This window comes from Pelophylax lessonae (genome assembly GCF_965119305.1).
Source record: "Pelophylax lessonae genome assembly, chromosome: 13".
Taxonomy (NCBI): domain Eukaryota; kingdom Metazoa; phylum Chordata; class Amphibia; order Anura; family Ranidae; genus Pelophylax; species Pelophylax lessonae.
This window is the reverse complement of record NC_138780.1, coordinates 184632915-184653937: the sequence shown is the minus strand read 5'-3', so window position 1 is coordinate 184653937 and position 21023 is coordinate 184632915.

The window sequence follows — 21023 nt, the reverse complement described above, 5'->3', positions numbered from 1 at the left end:
CACTGATAGGCATAACTGATGGGCACTGATAGGCATCATTGATGAGCACTGATAGGCAGCACTGATGGGCACTGATAGGTGGCATTGATTGGCACTGATGGGCACTGATAGGCAGTTTTGATGAGCACTGATAGGTGCCACTGATAGGCGACACTAATAGGCAGCACTGATAGACGGCATTGATGAGCACTGATAGGCAGCAATTCATGCTCAACGGGGTCCTGAAGGTTCTAGTTATGCCTCTGACACCAATAATCTAGGAACCCCATTCCATTTTCCTCTGCTACAATTCAGGTTTTGAAGAAAATACCAATCAGTACTCCAGATCTAAAGATTTTGTTCTGCCATAGACTTTCTGTGCCTGTCCTATTATCTCCCATAATCCATTGTGAACATTTCAGTCATTCAGCTCTGTTATCTCTACATCTGGCGGAAACGTGACAATTAGAATTTACTGCGCACATCTCAGCGCTCTGATAAATATCCAGTCAGCATTTCTGCTTTGTGATTCATCCTCGCTGCTCACAAACACCAGAAATCTGGAACACTTCAGGATGGATTCCAACTAACAGGGAATTTCATGGCCTTTGACTTCTTTTTTCTCTTTAATTTTCTGATTCGTTTTTCACATCACGTTGCCGGGACACATGAGCCCCCAACGTGAGTCAGGACCGAACAACGATATTTAAGATTACTGTATCACCACTTTCCACCTGGAGCTCTGCCTAGCCAAACAATTACCCAGATTATTATGATGCAAAGCAAACAGCCGCCAGGCCAATGGCCATCCTCCTGGAACCCAACCTGGAATTAAAAGCTTTTCCAATTACACGACTGCCAGGCAAACACTCGGGTGTACGTTACACCAACACGCTGGAAATGACTTTTGATGATAGCAAGGTACGAAGAGAGACCGACATTTATTTACACGCCGGCTTTTTGCTGCTCTGCTACACGGGAACATTTTCTATTTTAAATTTTTGTCGGGATGGAAGTCAATGGCTGCTTACCCTCATCAATGGGCCTTAAAAGGTTTATATCCCCTCGAACTTCGAGTGAATTTAAAGTGTGTGGAAAGCCAAATGATGAACTTTTCTTATTTGCTCTCTTTAGTTTGTTTAATACATCATTGAAAGCATATTGTTATACAGTCTCTATTCTATGAATGCAAGAAAGCCCTGATTGATCCTGCCAGAAATTCAGTGAGCTTGTTGGTTCCTGCACATTCTGCAGTCTTATTGTTATGACATCTCCAGCTTCCCTGTAGAATCCTGGCCAGGACTTCCAATGGTACTCACAGAATCCCTGCCAGGACTTCCAATGGTACTCACAGAATCCCTGCCAGGACTTCCAATGGTACTTACAGAATCCCTGCCAGGACTTCCAATGGCACTCACAGAATCCCTGCCAGGACTTCCAATGGCACTAACAGAATCCCTGCCAGGACTTCCAATGGTACTCACAGAATCCCTGCCAGGACTTCCAATGGCACTCACAGAATCCCTGCCAGGACTTCCAATGGCACTAACAGAATCCCTGCCAGGACTTCCAATGGTACTCACAGAATCCCTGCCAGGACTTCCAATGGTACTCACAACATCCCTGTTAGTACTTTCAATGGTACTTGTTGCAGCATCCCTGCCATAACTCCCAATGGTACTTACAGAATATCTGCTAGTACTTCCAATGGTGCTCAAATAATCTCTACCAGGACTTCCAATGGTACTCGCAGCATCCCTGTTAGTTCTTTCAATGGTACTAGCAGCATCCCTGCCAGGACTACCAATGAGATTTACAGAATCTCTGCTAGTACTCCCAATAGTGCCCAAATAATCTCTGCCAGGACTTCCAATGGTACTCGCAGCATCCCTGTTAGTACTTTCAATGGTACTTGTTGCAGCATCCCTGCCATAACTACCAATGATACTTACAGAATCTCTGCTAGTACTTCCAATAGTGCCCAAATAATCTCTACCAGGACTTCCAATGGTACTCGCAGCATCCCTGTTAGTTCTTTCAATGGTACTAGCAGCATCCCTGCCAGGACTACCAATGAGATTTACAGAATCTCTGCTAGTACTCCCAATAGTGCCCAAATAATCTCTGCCAGGACTTCCAATGGTACTCGCAGCATCCCTGTTAGTACTTTCAATGGTACTTGCAGCATCCCTGCCAGGACTACCAATGATACCTAAAAAATCACTGCTAGTACTTCCAATAGTGCCCAAATAATCTCTGCCAGGACTTCCAATGGTACTTACAGAATCCCAGCTAGTACTTCCAAAGGTTCTCAAAGAATTGCTGCCAGAACCACCAATGTTACTCACAGAATCTATGCCAGGAGTTCAAGAATCTATGCCATCACTTCCAATGGTACTTGCAGAATCCCTGCTAGTTCTTCTAATGGTGGTCACAGAATCCCTCCCAGGAGTTCAAGAACCTTTTTTGTTACTTTGAATGGTACTGGCAGAATCCCATGGTACTTCCCATTGTACTCAAAGAGTCCCTGCCAGTACTTCCAAAGATACTCACAAAACCCCTGCCAGTACCTAAAGAATCCCTGCCAGTACTTCCCATGGTACTCAAAGAATTCCTGCCAGTACTTCCAATGATACTCACAAAACCCCTGCCAGTACCTAAAGAATCCCTGCCAGTACTTCCAATGGTAATCACAGAATTACTGCCAGGACTTCTAACGGTACATGCAGAGTTCCTGCCAGGACTTTTAATCAGTTTACAATCCATTAGGGTATATAGGAGGTTACAAAGGTCAGAAGAGCATATAGTCTATAAGGCAGGGATTCTCAAACTACGGCCTTGCAGTTGTTCAGGAACTACAATTCCCATCATGCCTGGTCATGTATGTAAAAGTCAGAGTTTTACAATGCCTCATGGGATGTGTAATTCTGCAACAGCTGCAGGGCCGTAGTTTGGGAATCCCTACTATAAGGTATAAGAGAGTGTATAAGGGAAAATTTAGATGGTAGAAGAGCTTACAATCTATTAGAGTATAAGGGAGGACACAGAAGATGGAGCGCTTACAGTCTCTTAGGGTATAAGGGAGGACACAGAAGGTGGAAGAGCTTACAATCTATTAAGGTACGAGGGAGGACACAGAAGGCAGAAGAGCTCACAATCAATTAGGGTGTAGGGGAGGATACAGAGGGAGGAAGAGCTTACAATCTATTAGGGTGTAGCACCCTCCTAGGTAAGTGCTAGTGAGAGAGTATAGTTTTTGGCTCTGTTTGCCTATCAGAGAAGCGGAAGGCAAATCTATATTGCTCTCTATTAAAGAGCAGGATCTGTTAGTGAGGTCTGCTCATTGTGCTCAGTATGTGATTCGTTATGTCTAGAGAATGTTTCACACTGGTCTAATAGGGAGGCATGTTGGACAGTGGGGGGAAACCTGACAAATGGATGCATAGGCTTTGGTACAGTCCTGGTGATTGGCAGGGGCAGGTCGCCTAGGTGCATTCTGGGATACTGTATAAAAGCCAGGAGCACATGTGCTGCAAGGTCTTTGGCTGGAGAGCAGAGTCCCGGAGGGAGGGGGCGGCTGCCTCCTACTCTGTAGCAGTGGCACGTGGTCGCAGGAGGTCGTTCTGAAGACCGGAGGAATGGATAAAAGGAGCTGAACCCAGAGGTCCAGGAGAGCTGACTGAAGGGGGGACCCTGGAAAAACAGTATAGTGAGTACAGGGACTCGTGTCAAGGGGCCTGACCTGAGGGGGGCCACCCCACATGTAGGATAGTCAGAGGACAGGTGTCAGCAGTAAAGAGAGAGAGAGAGAGGATGCCGAGGAGAGAAGACAATCAATAGTTCACCAAGTCATCTTAGGAAAGAGACTTAATTCTAATTCACCTTTAGTGGCAGGGTGAATCAACAGCCTGGCTGTACCTGAAGATAGGAGTCCTCAACCAATTGTGCATACCACTATTCCCTTCTCCCATCCCAAATTTATCAAATAAAATACAAAAAACGACATACCCTGGATGGATTTTTGACTGGCACCAATACTAGGGGTTATTACTGCATAAACTGGCACCAATACTAGGGGTTATTACTGCATAAACTGGCACCAATACTAGGGATTAGAACTGCATAATAATAAAAGTTATTACTGTGTAAACTGGCGCCAATACTGGGAACTATTGCTGCAAAAACTGGCACCATTACTAGGGGTTATTACTGTGTAAACTGGCACAAATACTAGGGACTATTACTGCGTAAACTGGCACCAATACAAGGTACTATTACTGCGTAAACTGGCACCAATACTAGGAGCTATTACTGCGAACACTGGCACCAATACTAGGGGTTATTACTGTGTAAACTGGCACCAATACTATTGGCTATTACTGCATAAACTGGCACCAATACTAGGGGTTATTAATGCGTAAACTGGCACCAATACTGGGGGATATTGCTGCATAAACTGGCACCAATACTAGGTGCTATTACTGAGCAAACTGGCACCATTACTAGGGGTTATTACTGCATAAACTGGCACCAATACAAATAGCTATTACTGCTTAAACTGGCATCAATATAAAGTGTTATTACTGCATAAACTGGCACCAATACTAGGGGTTATTAATGCGTAAACTGGCCCCAATACTAGGGGTTATTACTGCATAAACTGGCACCAATACTAGGGGTTATTACTGCATAAACTGGCACCAATACTAGGGACTATCACTGCGTAAACTGGCACCAATACTAGATGCTATTACTGCGTAAACTGGCATCAATACTAGAGGCTATTACTGCATAAACTGGCACCAATACTAGGGGCTATTACTGAGTAAACTGGCGCCATTACTAGGGGTTATTACTGCATGAACTGGCCCCAATACAAATAGCTATTACTGCTTAAACTGGCACCAATATAAGGAGTTATTACTGAATAAACTGGCACCAATACTAGGGGCTTTTACTGCATAAACTGGCACCATTACTAGGGGTTATTACTGCATAAACTGGCACAAATACTAGGGGCTATTACTGCGTAAACTGGCACCAATACTAGGAGCTATTACTGCTTAAACTGGCAGCAACAATAGGGGTTTTTACTGCTTAAACTGGCACCAATACTAGGCTTTATTACTGTGTAAACTGGCACCGATACTAGGGGTTATTACTGCCTAAACTGGCACCAATACTAGGCTTTATTACTGCATAAACTGGCACCGATACTAGGGGTTATTACGGCATAAACTGGCACCAATACTAAGCTTTATTACTGCGCAAACTGGCACCGATACTAGGGGTTATTACTGCGTAAACTGGCACCAATACTGGGGGTTATTACTGCATAAAGTGGCACAAATTCTAGGCTTTATTACTGCGTAAACTGGCACCAATGCTAGGCTTTATTACTGCGTAAACTGGCACCAATACTAGGGGTTATTACTGTGTAAACTGGCACCAATACTAGGGGTTATTACTGCCTAAACTGGCACCAATACTAGGCTTTATTACTGCGTAAACTGGTACAGATACTAGGGGTTATTACTGTGTAAACTGGCACCAATACTAGGCTTTATTACTGCATAAACTGGCACTGATACTAGTTGTTATTACTGCCTAAACTGGTACCAATACTGGGCTTTATTACTGCGTAAACTGGTATGGATACTAGGGTTTATTACTACGTAAACTGGCACCAATACTGGAGGTTATTACTGCATAAAGTGGCACAAATTCTAGGCTTTATTACTGCGTAAACTGGCACCAATGCTAGGCTTTATTACTGCGTAAACTGGCACCAATACTAGGGGTTATTGTGAGGGGTTGTAACAAATGAAAAACATCAATTACAGAGTGCGCTAAAAAGTTATGGAACACAAATATTCACAAAAATGGTGATTGCTGATGTTCAGCTAAACACAAAGTCTATATTCTAAATGATGAGACTGTGCAAAAGTCTTGAAAATCCAAAGAATATAGTGAGGTTGGGGAGTGATGAAGGATAAGGGTAACCTCTTCCCAAACGGTGATCCAGACAGTGCTCAAATGTACACGTGATGCACCCAGTGTTAAGAAGGGACTCTTACCAGATAATGGAGAGATGCAAACATATAGTGTATAACCCTGGAGTCCGTTAGGTCAGCTTGTAGGAGAGAATTCACAAGAGGAATAAAGCGACCATCTGCTTCCAAAGTGTGGGGATCTAGAGGCTTCCACTCAAGGGGATATCGCCACCAACAACATGCCCGAGGAAGAGAAGGGGACTATAGTGCATTACCTCACTTTATTGAACCAATAAGAAAGAGTAACACTTACATTTTCAGGAGAAAAAACAGCATATGTAAATTTTGGATCGAGGACCTCTGCAGTAGTCCGGGATCATAGGCAACACGGCTAGCTCCCCCCGACGCGTTTCCACTAACAAGTCGGCTTCTGGGACTGGAGCTTCTGGGTTATTACTGTGTAAACTGGCACCAATACTAGGGACTATTACTGCGTAAACTGGCACCAATACTAGGGGCTATTACTGCGTACACTGGCACCAATACTAGGGGCTATTACTGCGTACACTGGCACCAATACTAGGGGTTATTACTGTGTAAACTGGCACCAATACTAGGGGCTATTATTGCATACACTGGCACCAATACTAGTGGGTATTACTGCATAAACTGTCACCAATGCTAGGGTTTACTACTGCGTAAACTGGCACCAATACTAGGTGCTATTACTGCGTAAACTGGCACCAATACTAGGAGCTATTACTGCGCACACTGGCACAAATACTTGGGGCTATTACTGTGTAAACTAGCACCAATACTAGAGGCTATTACTGCATAAATTGGCTCCAATACTAGGGGGTTATTAATGCGTAAACTGGCACCAATACTTGGGGTCATTACTGCCTAAATAACAGCTTTTAAGAGTTTTCCTTTCTCAAGTCTGAAGCAATACCTGAGGAAGAAAGGAAAACTCTTGAAAGCTTGTCTTTTAAGTGTTAGGTAAGTACAATAAAAAGGTATCATTGCACACTGCATTACTCTATTTAGTTTTTTTCAGTGGTATGATATAGTGGTGAAAATTCTGAGTGCCCCCCCCCCCCAGTTTTGACTGTGGTATCCTATGTGCCCCCACCCATATATTGTTCCTTGAGTCGCCACTGCTTACAGTCTTTTAGGGTATATAGAATTTGAAAGTGCAGTGGCCCCCCAGATACCATGATTATTTTGTTGCCACCCAGATACCATGATTCTTTTAGTCCAACACTAGAAAGGGGCAGCCACAGACAACAGACCACAGGCAGAAAGGCTTTCAATCTATAGGGTAAAAAGGAGTATACGGGAGGTAGAAGAGCTCACAATTTATTAGAGTATAAGGGAGACTAAAGAAGGTGAAAGAGCTTTCAATCTATCATGGTATAAAGAAGGATACAGAAGGTGGAAGAAAGAGCTTACAGTCTATCAGGGTATAAAGAAGGATACAGAAGGCGGAAGAGCTTACAATCTATTAGGGTACAAGGGAGGACACAAAAGGCAGATGAGGTTATATTTTTTAGGGTATATAGAATTTGGAAGTGCAGTAGCCCCCAGATACCAGGATTCTTGTAGTTCAGCACTAGAAAGGGGCTGCTGGAGACAACGGACCACAGGGAGAAGAGCTTACAATCTATAGGTTAAAAGGGAGAATACAGAAGGTGGTAGAGTTTATAATTTACAGTATTACAGTGTAAGGGAGAATACAGATTGTAAGCTCTTTTACCTTCTATCAGGGTATAACTGAGGATACAGAAGGCAAAAGAGCTTACAATCTAACAGGGAGGGTATAAGGGAGGATACGGAAGGTGGTAGAGCTTACAATTTATTACAGTATAAGGGAGAATACAGATTGTAAGCTCTTTTACCTTTTATCAGGGTATAATGGAGAATACAGAAGGCAAAAGAGCTTACAATCTAACAGGGAGGGTATAAGGGAGGGGTATAAGGGAGGATACAGAAGGTGGAAGAGATTACAATCGTTTAGGGTATAAGAGAAGATACAAAAGGCAGATGAATTTACAATCCATCCGGGTATAAGAAAAGGGATAAAAGGCAGAAGAGCTTACAATCTTTTAGGGTATACAGTATTTGGATGTGCAGTATCCCCCAGATACCCAGATTCTTGTAGTCCAGCACTAGAATGGGGTGGCCGCAGAAAGCTGTGCACAGCTACGTATATAAACCGCCAGTTATGGAGGTCTGCGGGTGAGCACAGGAAGCTGGTGGATATTTCCTGAATGTTTTGTAAGTAAGGCTGCATTCACATGTCAGCGTATGGATCGCGGGCAGAATCGCCGCGATTCCGCCCGCGGTCCGGAAATCATTGCAAATCGCGGGAAGCATGTGCGTTGCCCGTGATTTGCAATAGCCCCCCAAACGCTGAGCGATGTTGCCGCGATTTCCACCTGCCGAATCGCGGTAACATCGCGCAAAAAAAAAATCGCGGGACGCATTACGCCCAAAAAAGTACAAGAGCTTCTTTGGAGCGTATTGCGTCCCGCAATTTTTTTTGCGCGATGTTACCGCCATTCGGCAGGCGGAAATCGCGGCAACATCGGTCAGCGTTTGGGGTGCTATTGCAAATCACGGGCAACGCACAGGCGTCCCGCGATTTGCAATGATTTCCAGATCGCGGGCGGAATCGCGGCGATTCTGCCCGCGAGCCATACGCTGACATGTGAATGCAGCCCAAATCATTATTATTATTATTATTATTATTATTATTATAACTTCAAACAAAAAAGAAAAAAAAAAATCAATCCTGCCAGGAGAACAATAATAATTTACAGTTGCCGGGTTTTTCATTAGTCTGAAATTTAGCTTTAAATGTCAGCTTATCAGAATCTATTATTTAGGACCCCCCCTTCCCCCAGCGGGGTGCGGGAAGGATGAGGATGCCACTTACATCTGATTTACCTGTGCGCCAATGTGTCAGTTCACTGACAGGTACAGGCTGCGGATGGGCGGAGACGTCAGTCACTTTTACTGCCTCGTCTGCATTTTGCCACCCTAAAGGCCGGGATGGTGAGCCAGCCATTTGAATCGCAGAATTCATTCCATCAGAGCTCACAAAGGAGCAATCTCCGCACTCATCTAAAATGCATAATATCCCTGCGGATCAGAGAATGGGCTCCAGGCTGGAGCGTTAACCCTTCACTGGAAGAGCACAGCGCCACCGCACATCTAAATACAATGTATCCAGCCCGGGCACATATGGAACTCTTAAAGGATCTTTTACTTTAAACATTATCAGATATATTTTTTTATGTTAGGTGTATGTACTAGTGATCGACCGATATCGTTTTTTTATTGCAGATACCGATATTTTGGTCATCACATATCGGTATTGGCCGATATCTGCTGATATTTTTGGGCATTTAAAAACATTTTTTTTTTAAATTTTTTTTTTTTTTTTACAGGTACTCTTGTGGAGGGATCTGGGGGTCTAAAAGACCCCAAACCCGTCCTCTGCACTTATAAGGATTCAAAACGCCAAGTTTGGCTGTTTTGAATGCTGTCATTTTTTTAAATTTGACGCAGAGTCATGACATCACTTCTGGGTTTTTACATGGAGACCCGATCAGAGCTGAATGCGGCTTTGATCGGGTCTTCGGCGGCCGTGCAGGTAGGATGCCCAGGTCTCCTGGTGGGACGGGAGACCTGGGCGAGCCGCAGAAGGCGGCTGGAGGGGGGGGGGGCGTCCCCTCCCACTCCTTGTAATTTTTTTTTTTAATCTCCTACACTATGTGCCTTTTGTGTTCTATCCTAGCCATCTTTATTGCGCTCTTACATTTCTTATTGCATTCCTTGTAATGTTGAAATGCTGGCAATGACCCCTCAGCTTTCTTTTTTTTGAAGGCCTTTCCTTTTGTTTTTAATGCATTTTTACGTTGGAGTTTAGCCACCCAGGATTTGTTTTAGCTCTTTTAAATGTATTCCCTTTTGGAATGCACTGGTCAATGCTTTTATTTAGTAAAATATGATGGGGGATCACTGATGTGATGGGCTCATGCATAATGGGGTAATGCATAATAAAAAGAGGTCCCAGATGTGAATGGGACCCTGATATGATGGGGGACCTCTGCTGTGAATGGGGTTTCTATTATGCGAAAGGGGGACCTCTGATGGGAAGTGGGGCCTCTGTTGTGATGGGGGGACCACTGATACGATAGGGGACCTCTGATGTAATGGGGGGAACTTTGATATGATGGGGGACCTTTGATGTGATGGGGGATGTGATGGGGGATCTATGCTGTGATGGGGAAACCTCTGATGTGATGGGGGATCTATGGTGTGATGGGGAACCTCTTATGTGATAGGGGATCTCTGATGTGAAGGGGGGCTCTAATATCATTGGGGATCTCTGATGTGATGGGCTAATGCATAATAGGAAGAGGTCCCAGATGTGAAGGGGCCCCTGATTTTAAGGGGACCTCTGATATGATGGGGAACCTCTGAAATGAAGGGGGGCCTCTGATGTGATGGGGGAACCTCTGATATAATGGGGAAACCTCTGATGTGATGGGGGAACCTCTCATGTGATATGGGATCTCTGATGTGAAGGGGGGCTCTAATATCATTGGGGATCTCTGATGTGATGGGCTAATGCATAATAGGAAGAGGCCCTAGATGTGAAGGGGCCCCTGATTTTAAGGGGACCTCTGATGTGATGAAAGGACCTCTGATGTGTTGGGGGACCTCTGATAGGATGGGGGAAGCTCTGCTATGATGGGGGAGTAGGGGACCTCTCATAGTGATGGGGGAACCTCTGATATGATGGGGGGACTTCTGATGTGATAAGGGGACCTGTGATGTGAAGGGGGGCCTCTGATGTGATGAGGGGACCTCTGATGTGAATGGGGGGAGGACTTTGATATGATGGGGGAGCTCTGATGTGAATGGCTCATACATAATAGGATGGGGTCCTGGATGTGAAGGGGGCCCCTGATATGATGGGGGACCTCTGACGTGATGGGGGGACCTCTGATGTGATGGGGAACCTCAGATGTGAAGGGGGGCATCTGATGTAAAGGGGGGGCTCCAATATGATGGGGGATTTCTGATGTGATAGGCTAATGCATAAAACGAAGAGGTCCCAGATTTAAAAGGGGCCCCTGGAATTACTCTGATGTGAGGGGGCAACCTCAAATATGAAGGGGGGACTCTGATGTAAAGGTAATGCGGGTTGTGTGCATTATCCCAGGCTTCATATTGATAAGTAACCTTTACGTTTTTTACATTATAAACTGGGGTACCCCTAGATTTTTGCATACCCACCACAACTAAAAAATGTTGAGAAATGCTGTTTTAACAATATGCCTAGCTCTCTATAATGTTTGCTCAGAGGTTGCTGGAGCTGAGTGCACAGATGTCAGGTTACAGTAATGTAATGTAAAGAGCAAATAACTGGGATAGTGTGCTGGACCTGGCATACCAAATAGAGGGAAATTCTTCAGGAACTAGTGGAGGTAGGTTGCCTTGATCTGGTAAGTCATTTCGTAATCAAAGTGGTTGAAATAGGGCTGGAAATTGATGCATGTTGGGCGGCTACATGTATGGTAATAGAAAAGAAACCCCCAGTATGATATACTTGATATTATTTTACATTATCCATAGTAAGTGTACAATCATCCCTCCCAAGGGGAGAAAAGAAGGTGATCAGATTGACAGCACACCTGCAATGCATTAGAGATAAGGGACCCCTGGGGGCGAGGGGGGGGGGGATAATCTTATCATACGGTAAGATACACGGAATTTCGAGGGAATACAAGGTCGTTCTTTCAGATAAGGACATAGAGAGCCACAATATAAATGCTATGGGCTCTTCTGTACAATACCTGATAGCCAGCAACTCAACTGAGATACATGCAAATAGCAAAGCCGAAGTCACAGCACCATTTAAACAACAGCAGCCAATCACATTTGTTTTCCAGTTAATATAGATCATTAATTATGAGTTGGGTTTCTACGTTTTGTCCTTTTTAAAACTGAAACCCCGGTCAAGAGCTTATATTTGTATATATATTACAATACATTATGTTCCTCAATAACCACAGAGAGTATAACTCCACTTTCAGTGCACCAAATGCTTTCGCAAACTCAGATATAGTAAAACCTTGGATTGTGAGCATAATTCTTTCCAGAAACATGTTTGTAATCCAAAGCACTCTTATATCAAAGCGAATTTCCCCATAAGAAATAATGGAAACTCAGATGATTCGTTCCACAACCATTTATTTATAAATCCTTCGGTTTATAGTCCATATAAAAGTATTATAGCAATGTGATAGGTTGTGTAACCATAAAATGACCATTCACAAATGGTGCCTCCACAAGGGGATTAGAAGCAAAATCCAGCAGGAGCTACAGAGTATAAAAGAGAAGAGAGGCGCCTCTAAGTGTAGCAATATGGTTCCATTTATTGAAGGTTCAACATTTAGCAACTCACATGGTTGATGGTTAAAAGAGGCACATCTAAGTATGCAGGCATTCGGGATAAAGCTGTTCACATAGACCAGTGATCCTCAAACTACGGCCCTCCAGCTGTTGCGGAACTACACATCCCATGAGGCATTGTAAAACTCTGACATTCACAGACATGACTAGGCATGATGGGAATTGTAGTTCCTGAACAACTGGAGGGCCGTAGTTTAAAGACCCCTGACATAGACCATCCTCCACACCGTCGGCTCTCACCGCTGTCAGTCTGCAGTAGTGAACGGGAAGAATACCCTGCAGTAGAGCGATCTGAAAGTGAGGCTTGAAGCACTCGTGGAGCGCAGTGTGGAAGGGATGATGTCGATGGCGGTGAGGATGGTCTATGTGGACAGCTTTACCCCATATGCCGGCATACTTAGTTGTGCCTGTTTTATTCATCAACCATGTGAGTTGCTAAATGTACTTTCATTAAATGTAACCATATTACTACACTTAGAGGCGCCTCTCTTCTCTTTTATACTCAGTTGTGACATGACGCTACTTGTATATCAAGACATCGCTTGTTTATCAAGTCAAAATGTAAAAAAAAAATTTGCTTGTCTTGCAAAACGCTCTCAGACCAAGTTACTCTCAATCCAAGCTTTTACTGTATTACCTTGTAAATGTAGCAGTGACATCATCACTGTGCTGCGCAGAGCACAGAGCTGTAGGAGGGACCCAGCAGGCTCCACCCACTACAGAAAACCAACAGGAGGAGAGAGAGACAAGAGTAATTCACCAGGAATCCTGTGAAAGGGTCAGCAATAGGCAGTAACAGGCCCTGCTGCCCCACTCCAAATCTGTCCTATTGTGCAGTGTGTGTCAGAGCTTAGTGGGCCCCACCACCTTCGGGGGAGCCCAGCACCATGGAGGATACCCCACTGGGGAGCTCTCAAATCCTGCTCAGGTCCTGGATGACCTTGTCCCGGCACTAGACATAAATGTATCCTTATGGTGTCCAGTGAAAGTCCCAAAAATTCTGAAGTTAAAAAATCCTTTTTCAGTAGACAAAAATACAATGTAGAAGAGTATATTCACATTGTAAAGCGCTGCGCAAACTGTTGGCGCTATATAAATCATGTATAATAATATATATGTGGGCGCTTCCGTTTCTATGCTCCAATAAATGGTCTATATTGCACTTAGAGGCGCCTTGTTCTTCTCCAAAAATACAATGTAGGACAGTCCTAAGATTAAACTTAGCACCAATCTAATTAAATAAGGGTGGTGTTGACTGATTGTTTTTCCTTAATATTTCACAACAGGCCTGAAGTGAAATTGTGTTCCAATAAAATGAAGAAGAAGAACCTAGGGTAGGCATTGTGTTTAATAACATGTTTAGACCTACACTGATCAGCCATAACACTATGACCACCCACCATAACACTATGACCACCCACCATAACACTATGACTATCCACCATAACACTATGACCACCCACTATAACACTGTGACCATCCACCATAACACTATGACCATCCACCATAACACTATGACCACCCACCATAACACTATGACCACCCACCATAACACCATGACTATCCACCATAACACTATGACCATCCACCATAACACTATGACCATCCACCATAACACTATGACCACCCACCATAACACTATGACCACCCACCATAACACTATGACCACCCACCATAACACCATGACTATCCACCATAACACTATGACCATCCACCATAACACTATGACCATCCACCATAACACCCTGACCATCCACCATAACACTGTGACCATCCACCATAACACTATGACCACCTACCATAACACTATGACCATCCACCATAAGACTATGATCATCCCCTATAACACTATGACCATCTACTATAACACTATGACCATCCACCATAACACTATGACCACCTACTATAATACTATGACCATCCACCATAACACTATGACCACCTACCATAACACTATGACCATCAACCCAAAACACTATGATCATCCACTATAACACTATGACCACCTACTATAACACTATGACCATCCACCATAACACTATGACCACCTACCATAACACTATGACTATCCACCATAACACTATGATCATCCACTATAACACTATGACCACCTACTATAACACTATGACCATCCACCATAACACTATGACCATCTACCATAACACTATGACTATCCACCATAACACTATGATCATCCACTATAACACTATGACCACCTACTATAACACTATGACCATCCACCATAACACTATGACCACCTACCATAAAACTATGGCCATCCACCATAACACTATGACCATCCACCATAACACTATGATCATCCACCATGACACTATGATCATCCACCATGACACTATGATCATCCACTATAACACTATGACCATCTACCATAACACTATGACCATCCACCATAACACTATGACCACCTACAATAACACTATGACCATCCACCATAACACTGTGACCATCCACCATAACACTGTGACCATCCACCATAACACTGTGACCATCCACCATAACACTATGACCACCTACAATAACACTATGACCATCCACCATAACACTGTGACCATCCACCATAACACTATTACCATCCACCATAACACTATGACCACCCACCATGACTATCCACCATAATACTATGACCACCCACCACAACACTATGACCAACCACCATAACACTATGATCATCCACTATAACATTTTGACCACCCACTATTATTAGGTAGGTCCCACTTTTGCTGCCAAAACAGCCCTGACCTGTGACGGTTTGGGCTCCTCTACACCTCTGATGGTATGCCTTGGTATCTGGTGCCAAGCCATCAGTAGCTGATCTTAAAAGTCTTGTAAGTTGTGAGGTGGGGCATCCTTGGATCTGACTTTTTTTTCCCGCACATCCCACAGAGATGCTTGACAGATTGAGATCTGGAGAATTTTGGGGTCAAGTCAACACCTAAAACCTTGCTGTGTTCCTCAAACCATTCTTGAACTATTTTTGCATTGTGGCAGGATGCATTATCCTGCTGAAAGAGGCCACTGCCATCAGGGAATGCTGTTTTCATGAATGTGTGTACTTGGTCAGAAGCAATGTATAGGTAGGTGGTACGTGTGTAGCACTCTCTAGTGTCAGAGTGGGTAAAAGCATATTCTGACTCATGTTTAAACCCTGTGAGTTGTAATTGGGTCAGGGTTACTAGAATTCATGGCAGCATGACTCATACAGGCAGCTCTCCGGTGCTTCCCCCAGGTTCTGAAACATTGGAGAACCTTCTGGAAGCTAGAGGGCAGAGGCTAGGAGGGTTGTCCTGCATATTTAGGGGCCCTTAGCCAGTCCCCATGAGGTGGGTATGGCAGCCCTTAAATAGAGATGTGTCAAGCTGGGCAGGGAGTCGATGGAAGATGGGGATGAAGTGCTGAAGAGACTGTCGGTAGCCCTTGAGGCAAACCCCCTAGACTGGGGGGGGGGGGGTTCTCTGCCTTTGGCTGGGGCTCAGGTGCTGGCCTGGAAGGATACTACTACAGGAGAAGTTGGAAGGAGGGTTTCCTGAGAGGCAGCGGGAGCAAGGGGAGAACAGTGTGAGTACTACAGCACAGTGCAGGGACTTATAAGGAGAGAGACTGCCACTAGGGATGATCGAACGGTTCGGGTCCACCATCGGTTCGGCCCGAACATTGGGTGTTCGAGGTTCGGCCGAATTTAGAACTTTTTGCCCAAAAAGTTCGGAATTCGGCAACCAGAACCGCCCAAAATGCAATGCTTCAGGAAATGGGCTTTAAAAGCCCGTGATTGGACCAGAACCATTAGCAAAAGCCAATTGAGGGGGCAGGAGAATGCTAGGAATGTGATTGGAGTGACTAGGGGGTCCCTAGACCAATCATTAGTGAATACGCCCCCCAGTATATAAGATCGCCCCCGCCATATTCCTAGCATTGTTATACTGGACATGGAAGAGAGTGGAAGCAGTTCTGTGAATTTTACTTTAAAAGTGTCATTTAGCTATTTTTAGTGTGAGGAAAGGGATATCTAGTGTAGTTAGAGTGCTCCTTTACACTTTAGTTAGCTTCAAAAATTTAGTTTCTGTAGGGAAAGTATGAAGTGTCAGGGGACCGTAGTGTAGTGTAGGGTTAACTGGCAGTGACTGCTATGGCAGGGTGACAAAACCCTTCCATAGCAGGGTGACCGCTATAGAGAAATGATCATTTCTCTGAATAGCTTCGGGACAGGCATATGGCTTCTCACCAGCCAAGCATTTTTTATGCTGCAGGGGCTGCCACTGCCAGTGCTTTTTTGAGGACATGTTTGATGTCAGACATGACATCTGAACATGTGTATAGGGGGTATATATAGACATATATGTCTGAATATATACCCCTAGACATATATAGGTGTGATAGTAGCAGAAATATAATGAAATCATTTACAGTAATATATTTCTGCTACTATCACACCTATATATGTCTAGGGGTATATACTCAGACATATATGTCTATATATACCCCCTATACACATGTTCAGATGTTTTGCCTGCCTCAAAAGAACCCAAAAAAATGCCAAAAAAAATGCCCAGGTGTGTTTTTGCTGGCATTTTTTGGGGGGTTTTGGAGGCAGGCAAAACATTAGAACTTGTGCACAGTACCACTATACACAAGTTCAGATGTTTTTCCTGACTGCAAAGAACTCAAAAAAATGCCTTCTATTAAACCGGCAAGGTGTTAAAGCAGCGAAGCAAACCCCCTGTCAGAAAGTTTTCTAATACAAACGATCTTTTTTTTTTATGGTTCTGGACATGCTACAGAGCTGAAACTTCACATGCACACCTTTTAGACCCCCCAGATACTAAATCCAAAAAATCTCTTTTTTTTTTTTTTTTTTTTAAATTTTCAATAATTGGCTTTTTTTTATCAAAAATTACAATTTTTAAGAACTTTTGTTGTGTGATTTAGTGTCTGGGGGGTCTAAAAGGTGTACCTGTGAAGTTTCAGCTCTGTAGCATGTCCAGAACCAGAAAAAAAGATCTTATAGGTGTTAAAGTTAAAGGAGGGTCCCGACCCACATCCCTGTTCTACTGAAAAATTATCTTTTTTTTTCATGGTTCTGGACATGCTACAGAGCTGAAACTTCACATGCACACCTTTTAGACCCCCCAGATACGAAATCCAAAGTAAAAATCAAAAATTCTCTCTTTTTTTTTTTTAATTTTTTCAATAATTGGCTTTTTTATCAAAAATGACAATTTTTAAGAACTTTTTTTTGTGTGATTAATAGTTAATGGGGCATGACCCAGAACCCTATGCACTTTTTAGGGGCATTTATTGGGTTTTAGGGCTTCAAAATGGTGTTTTTTGATTACCGAAGTTCGGGTCCCATTGATTTCAATGGGGTTCTGAAATCCGGGCCGAACTTTCAGGAAGTTTGGATGTTCTGGCCGAACCGAACTTTTCAAAAGTTCGATCATCCTTAACTGCCACATGTAACAGGTCTCTCTTGAAAACAGCAGTGTGCTTAAGCCTTACCCTGGGAGATCTCCAGAGTTAGTCGGGTAGACTGGTGAAGAAGCAGCACGGTGGGCTGGCATTTCCTGCAGTGGTATAGCTGGGAGCAGTGTCTACAGGGAAGTTGGAGGTGCTCCAGGATGCAGTTTTACAACACATTGCGCTACTTTATAAAAGGGACTGAGAGTTCCTAGTCTGTAAGGGACTGCTGCTAATCTAACAGAGACTGTTAGTTACTAAAAGAAATAAATCAATTGGAGCTGTACAAAGGATCAAGTGGAGTTATGTATTAGGGTTAAGTGGAGCTGTATATAGGGAGGAAGTTGTCCCTGGTTTTTGTTACTGTCAAGATAGGCATCCCATAATGCCTATTCAAAGCCAAGTTATTACCCCCTAATAAAACACAAAAAAACAAAGCTCAAGGACTGTTCTCTTTGTTTGGATGAAAGTTTAAAATGTTATGTGCCTGGCTGTTCAGCCATGGGGAACCCTGTCATTTGCAACTCCTACGGGGGTAGCGCTATACGTGTCTAGAAAAATCGGGGGCGACCTGTGACTTGCACGGACTTCATAAAATTAATGTCTATGCAAGTCGCTCCAGATCGCCCTGAAGTAGTACATGACCCTTTTTCTAAGTCGAAGCGACTTGTGTCGCTCCTATTAGAACGGTTCCCGTACTACTCAATGGCAAGTGACGGACCGCGACTTGTCAGGCTGACAAGTCGCCTGACAAGTCGGAGTAGTGTGAACCGACACTAATGGTCCCAAGGTTTCCCAGCAGAACATTGCACAAAGCATCACACTGCCTCCGCCAGCTTGTTCTCTTCCCATACTGCATTTTGGTGCCATCTCTTCCCCAGGTAAGTGATGCACAAACACCTGGCCATCCACATGATGTAAAAGAAAATGTGATTAATCAGACCAGCCCGCCTTCTTTCATTGCTCTGGGGTCTATTTCTGAAGCCCACATGCCCGTTGTAGGCGCTTTTGGCCATGGACATGGGTGAGCATGGGCACCCTGACCAGTCTGCAGCTACACAACCCCATACACAACAAACTGCATGAACCTTTTTAGCAATTTGGGCTCCAGAAGCTCTTCAACTGTATCGGACTACATGGGCCAACCTTCGCTCCCCACATGCATCGATGAGCCTTGGCCTTCCATGACCCTGCCGCCAGTTCGCCAGTTTTCCATCTTTGGGCCACTTTTGGTAGATCTTGACCACAACAGGCCAGGAACATCCCACAAGAGCTGACATTTTGGAGTTGCCCCCTTGTCATAGTCACTCAAATACGCTTGCCCAGTTTTTCTGCTTTCAGCACATCAACTTAATAGACAACATGTTTACTTGCTGCCTAATATATCCCACCCACTTTCAGATGCCATTGTAACAATACAATCAATGGCATTTACTTTACCTGTCAGTGGTCATAATGTTATGGCTGATTGGTGTATATGGAAACACTACCCAACAAAGCAGAAAAAAAGGGGAACACCAGAAAGGTATAAAAGCCACAATGTGCAAGACTGAAGGTCGGCTTTAAATTTTCTGTTTCAGGAAGCGCCCGCATTGTATATAATCCTTGCAGGAATCCATCTTTCCCTACAATCCATTCGTCTCCGTCACCTGTGGCTGACAAACTTTGCCGCTGACACTTTGTCAATCCAGGCACAGTAACTAATCACTTGCTAATTAAATTTAATTAAAAAAATAGAAGATAGAGGAGCTTTTAGTGCCGTGTAAGCAAATTGGAAAAGAATTGTAATTATTGGTGCAAAAATGGTCACCCTGTCATTGTGCGATCAGCATGACTGCTTTGAAAACCACCACCCAGAACCCCCCCACTAGCCAGTGATCGGGACGTTTCTTAGATTTCAATAAAAACAGAAGTCTCTGTTCATACAGTTCCAAATAAATATGGAAACCTGACAAGATATTTCTTCAAAAAGTTTTGCACTTTTAGTAGGTTTTTGTCGAAGCTCACTACCAGGCATTAGGAGGCTGGAGGAGAGTCATGATGGGACATGTAGTCCTTAAAGGAGCAATGCACAAATCCAAGCTATGGGGTGACAAACTACAAGGACCAGGTTTCCCTGCATATAGAGGAGGAGAGGACAGAACTTTTCCCGGGCAATTTACCAGAGGTCTAGTGCGGGGAACCAGAGAGTGCAGTTCTGTTGATGGGGTCTGTACACTACATCTGAGGGACTAGAGCTTATGTGGAGTCCTGGGTGCCCTTTTTGGTGTTCTATGTAACCAAAGACAGACCCTGAAACTTCTCCTGCTGTGCTGAGACCCGAAGCTGGAGGGACCTGTTGCCATGTGTGCCTACAGTTTGATTGTGAGGACCTGATTGTGACAACTGAGTCTTCTGGGACAACTGACCACCAAGTGTACGGGACTGCTTCCATTCAATACCAGGAAAGGTGAGTGGAACAACCCAACCTAATCCCTTACTGCCCACAGTTAATGCCTATAGAGACTGTTCCTTACTTAGCAGCTCATCACCAGCTGTCCATTGGGTACAGTCTTCAAGGGACAGCTTCTTGTGCACCACCTTACAGACAGGCCCCAGTGATAGCCAGCTTAGTACTGGTAAACAGGTGCTAGGGTGCTTAGTGTCCTTGTTCAGGTTCTTCCTGTTATACAATGACAACACTCTGCCGTGCACTCTGTATACCTGGATTTTTCAACAAAGGGGCTAAGGAGAGCCTGTAAATGTTAAAAATTGATACAGAGTCTTATTGCCAAAGCTGAGATTTACATAAAAAAGGAACCACTCCTATCCAATGTCTACAGCTTACCTTTGCACCCTCCTCCACAAATCACCTCTGCACCCACTCTGCAATTCACCTCTGCACCCCTGTCTTTTATCTTTTTATTCTCTATCCACAGCTCACCTCTGCACTCCCTGTCCACAGCTCACCTCTGCATTCTCCATCCAAAGCTCACTCGCCCCCCTCCCCCCCTTTCAACATCTCCTTTCTGCACACCCCTCCAATGTTTCCTCCCCCACTCTCTCCATTTCAGCTCACCTCTGCACCCTGTCCACAGCTTACCTCTGCAC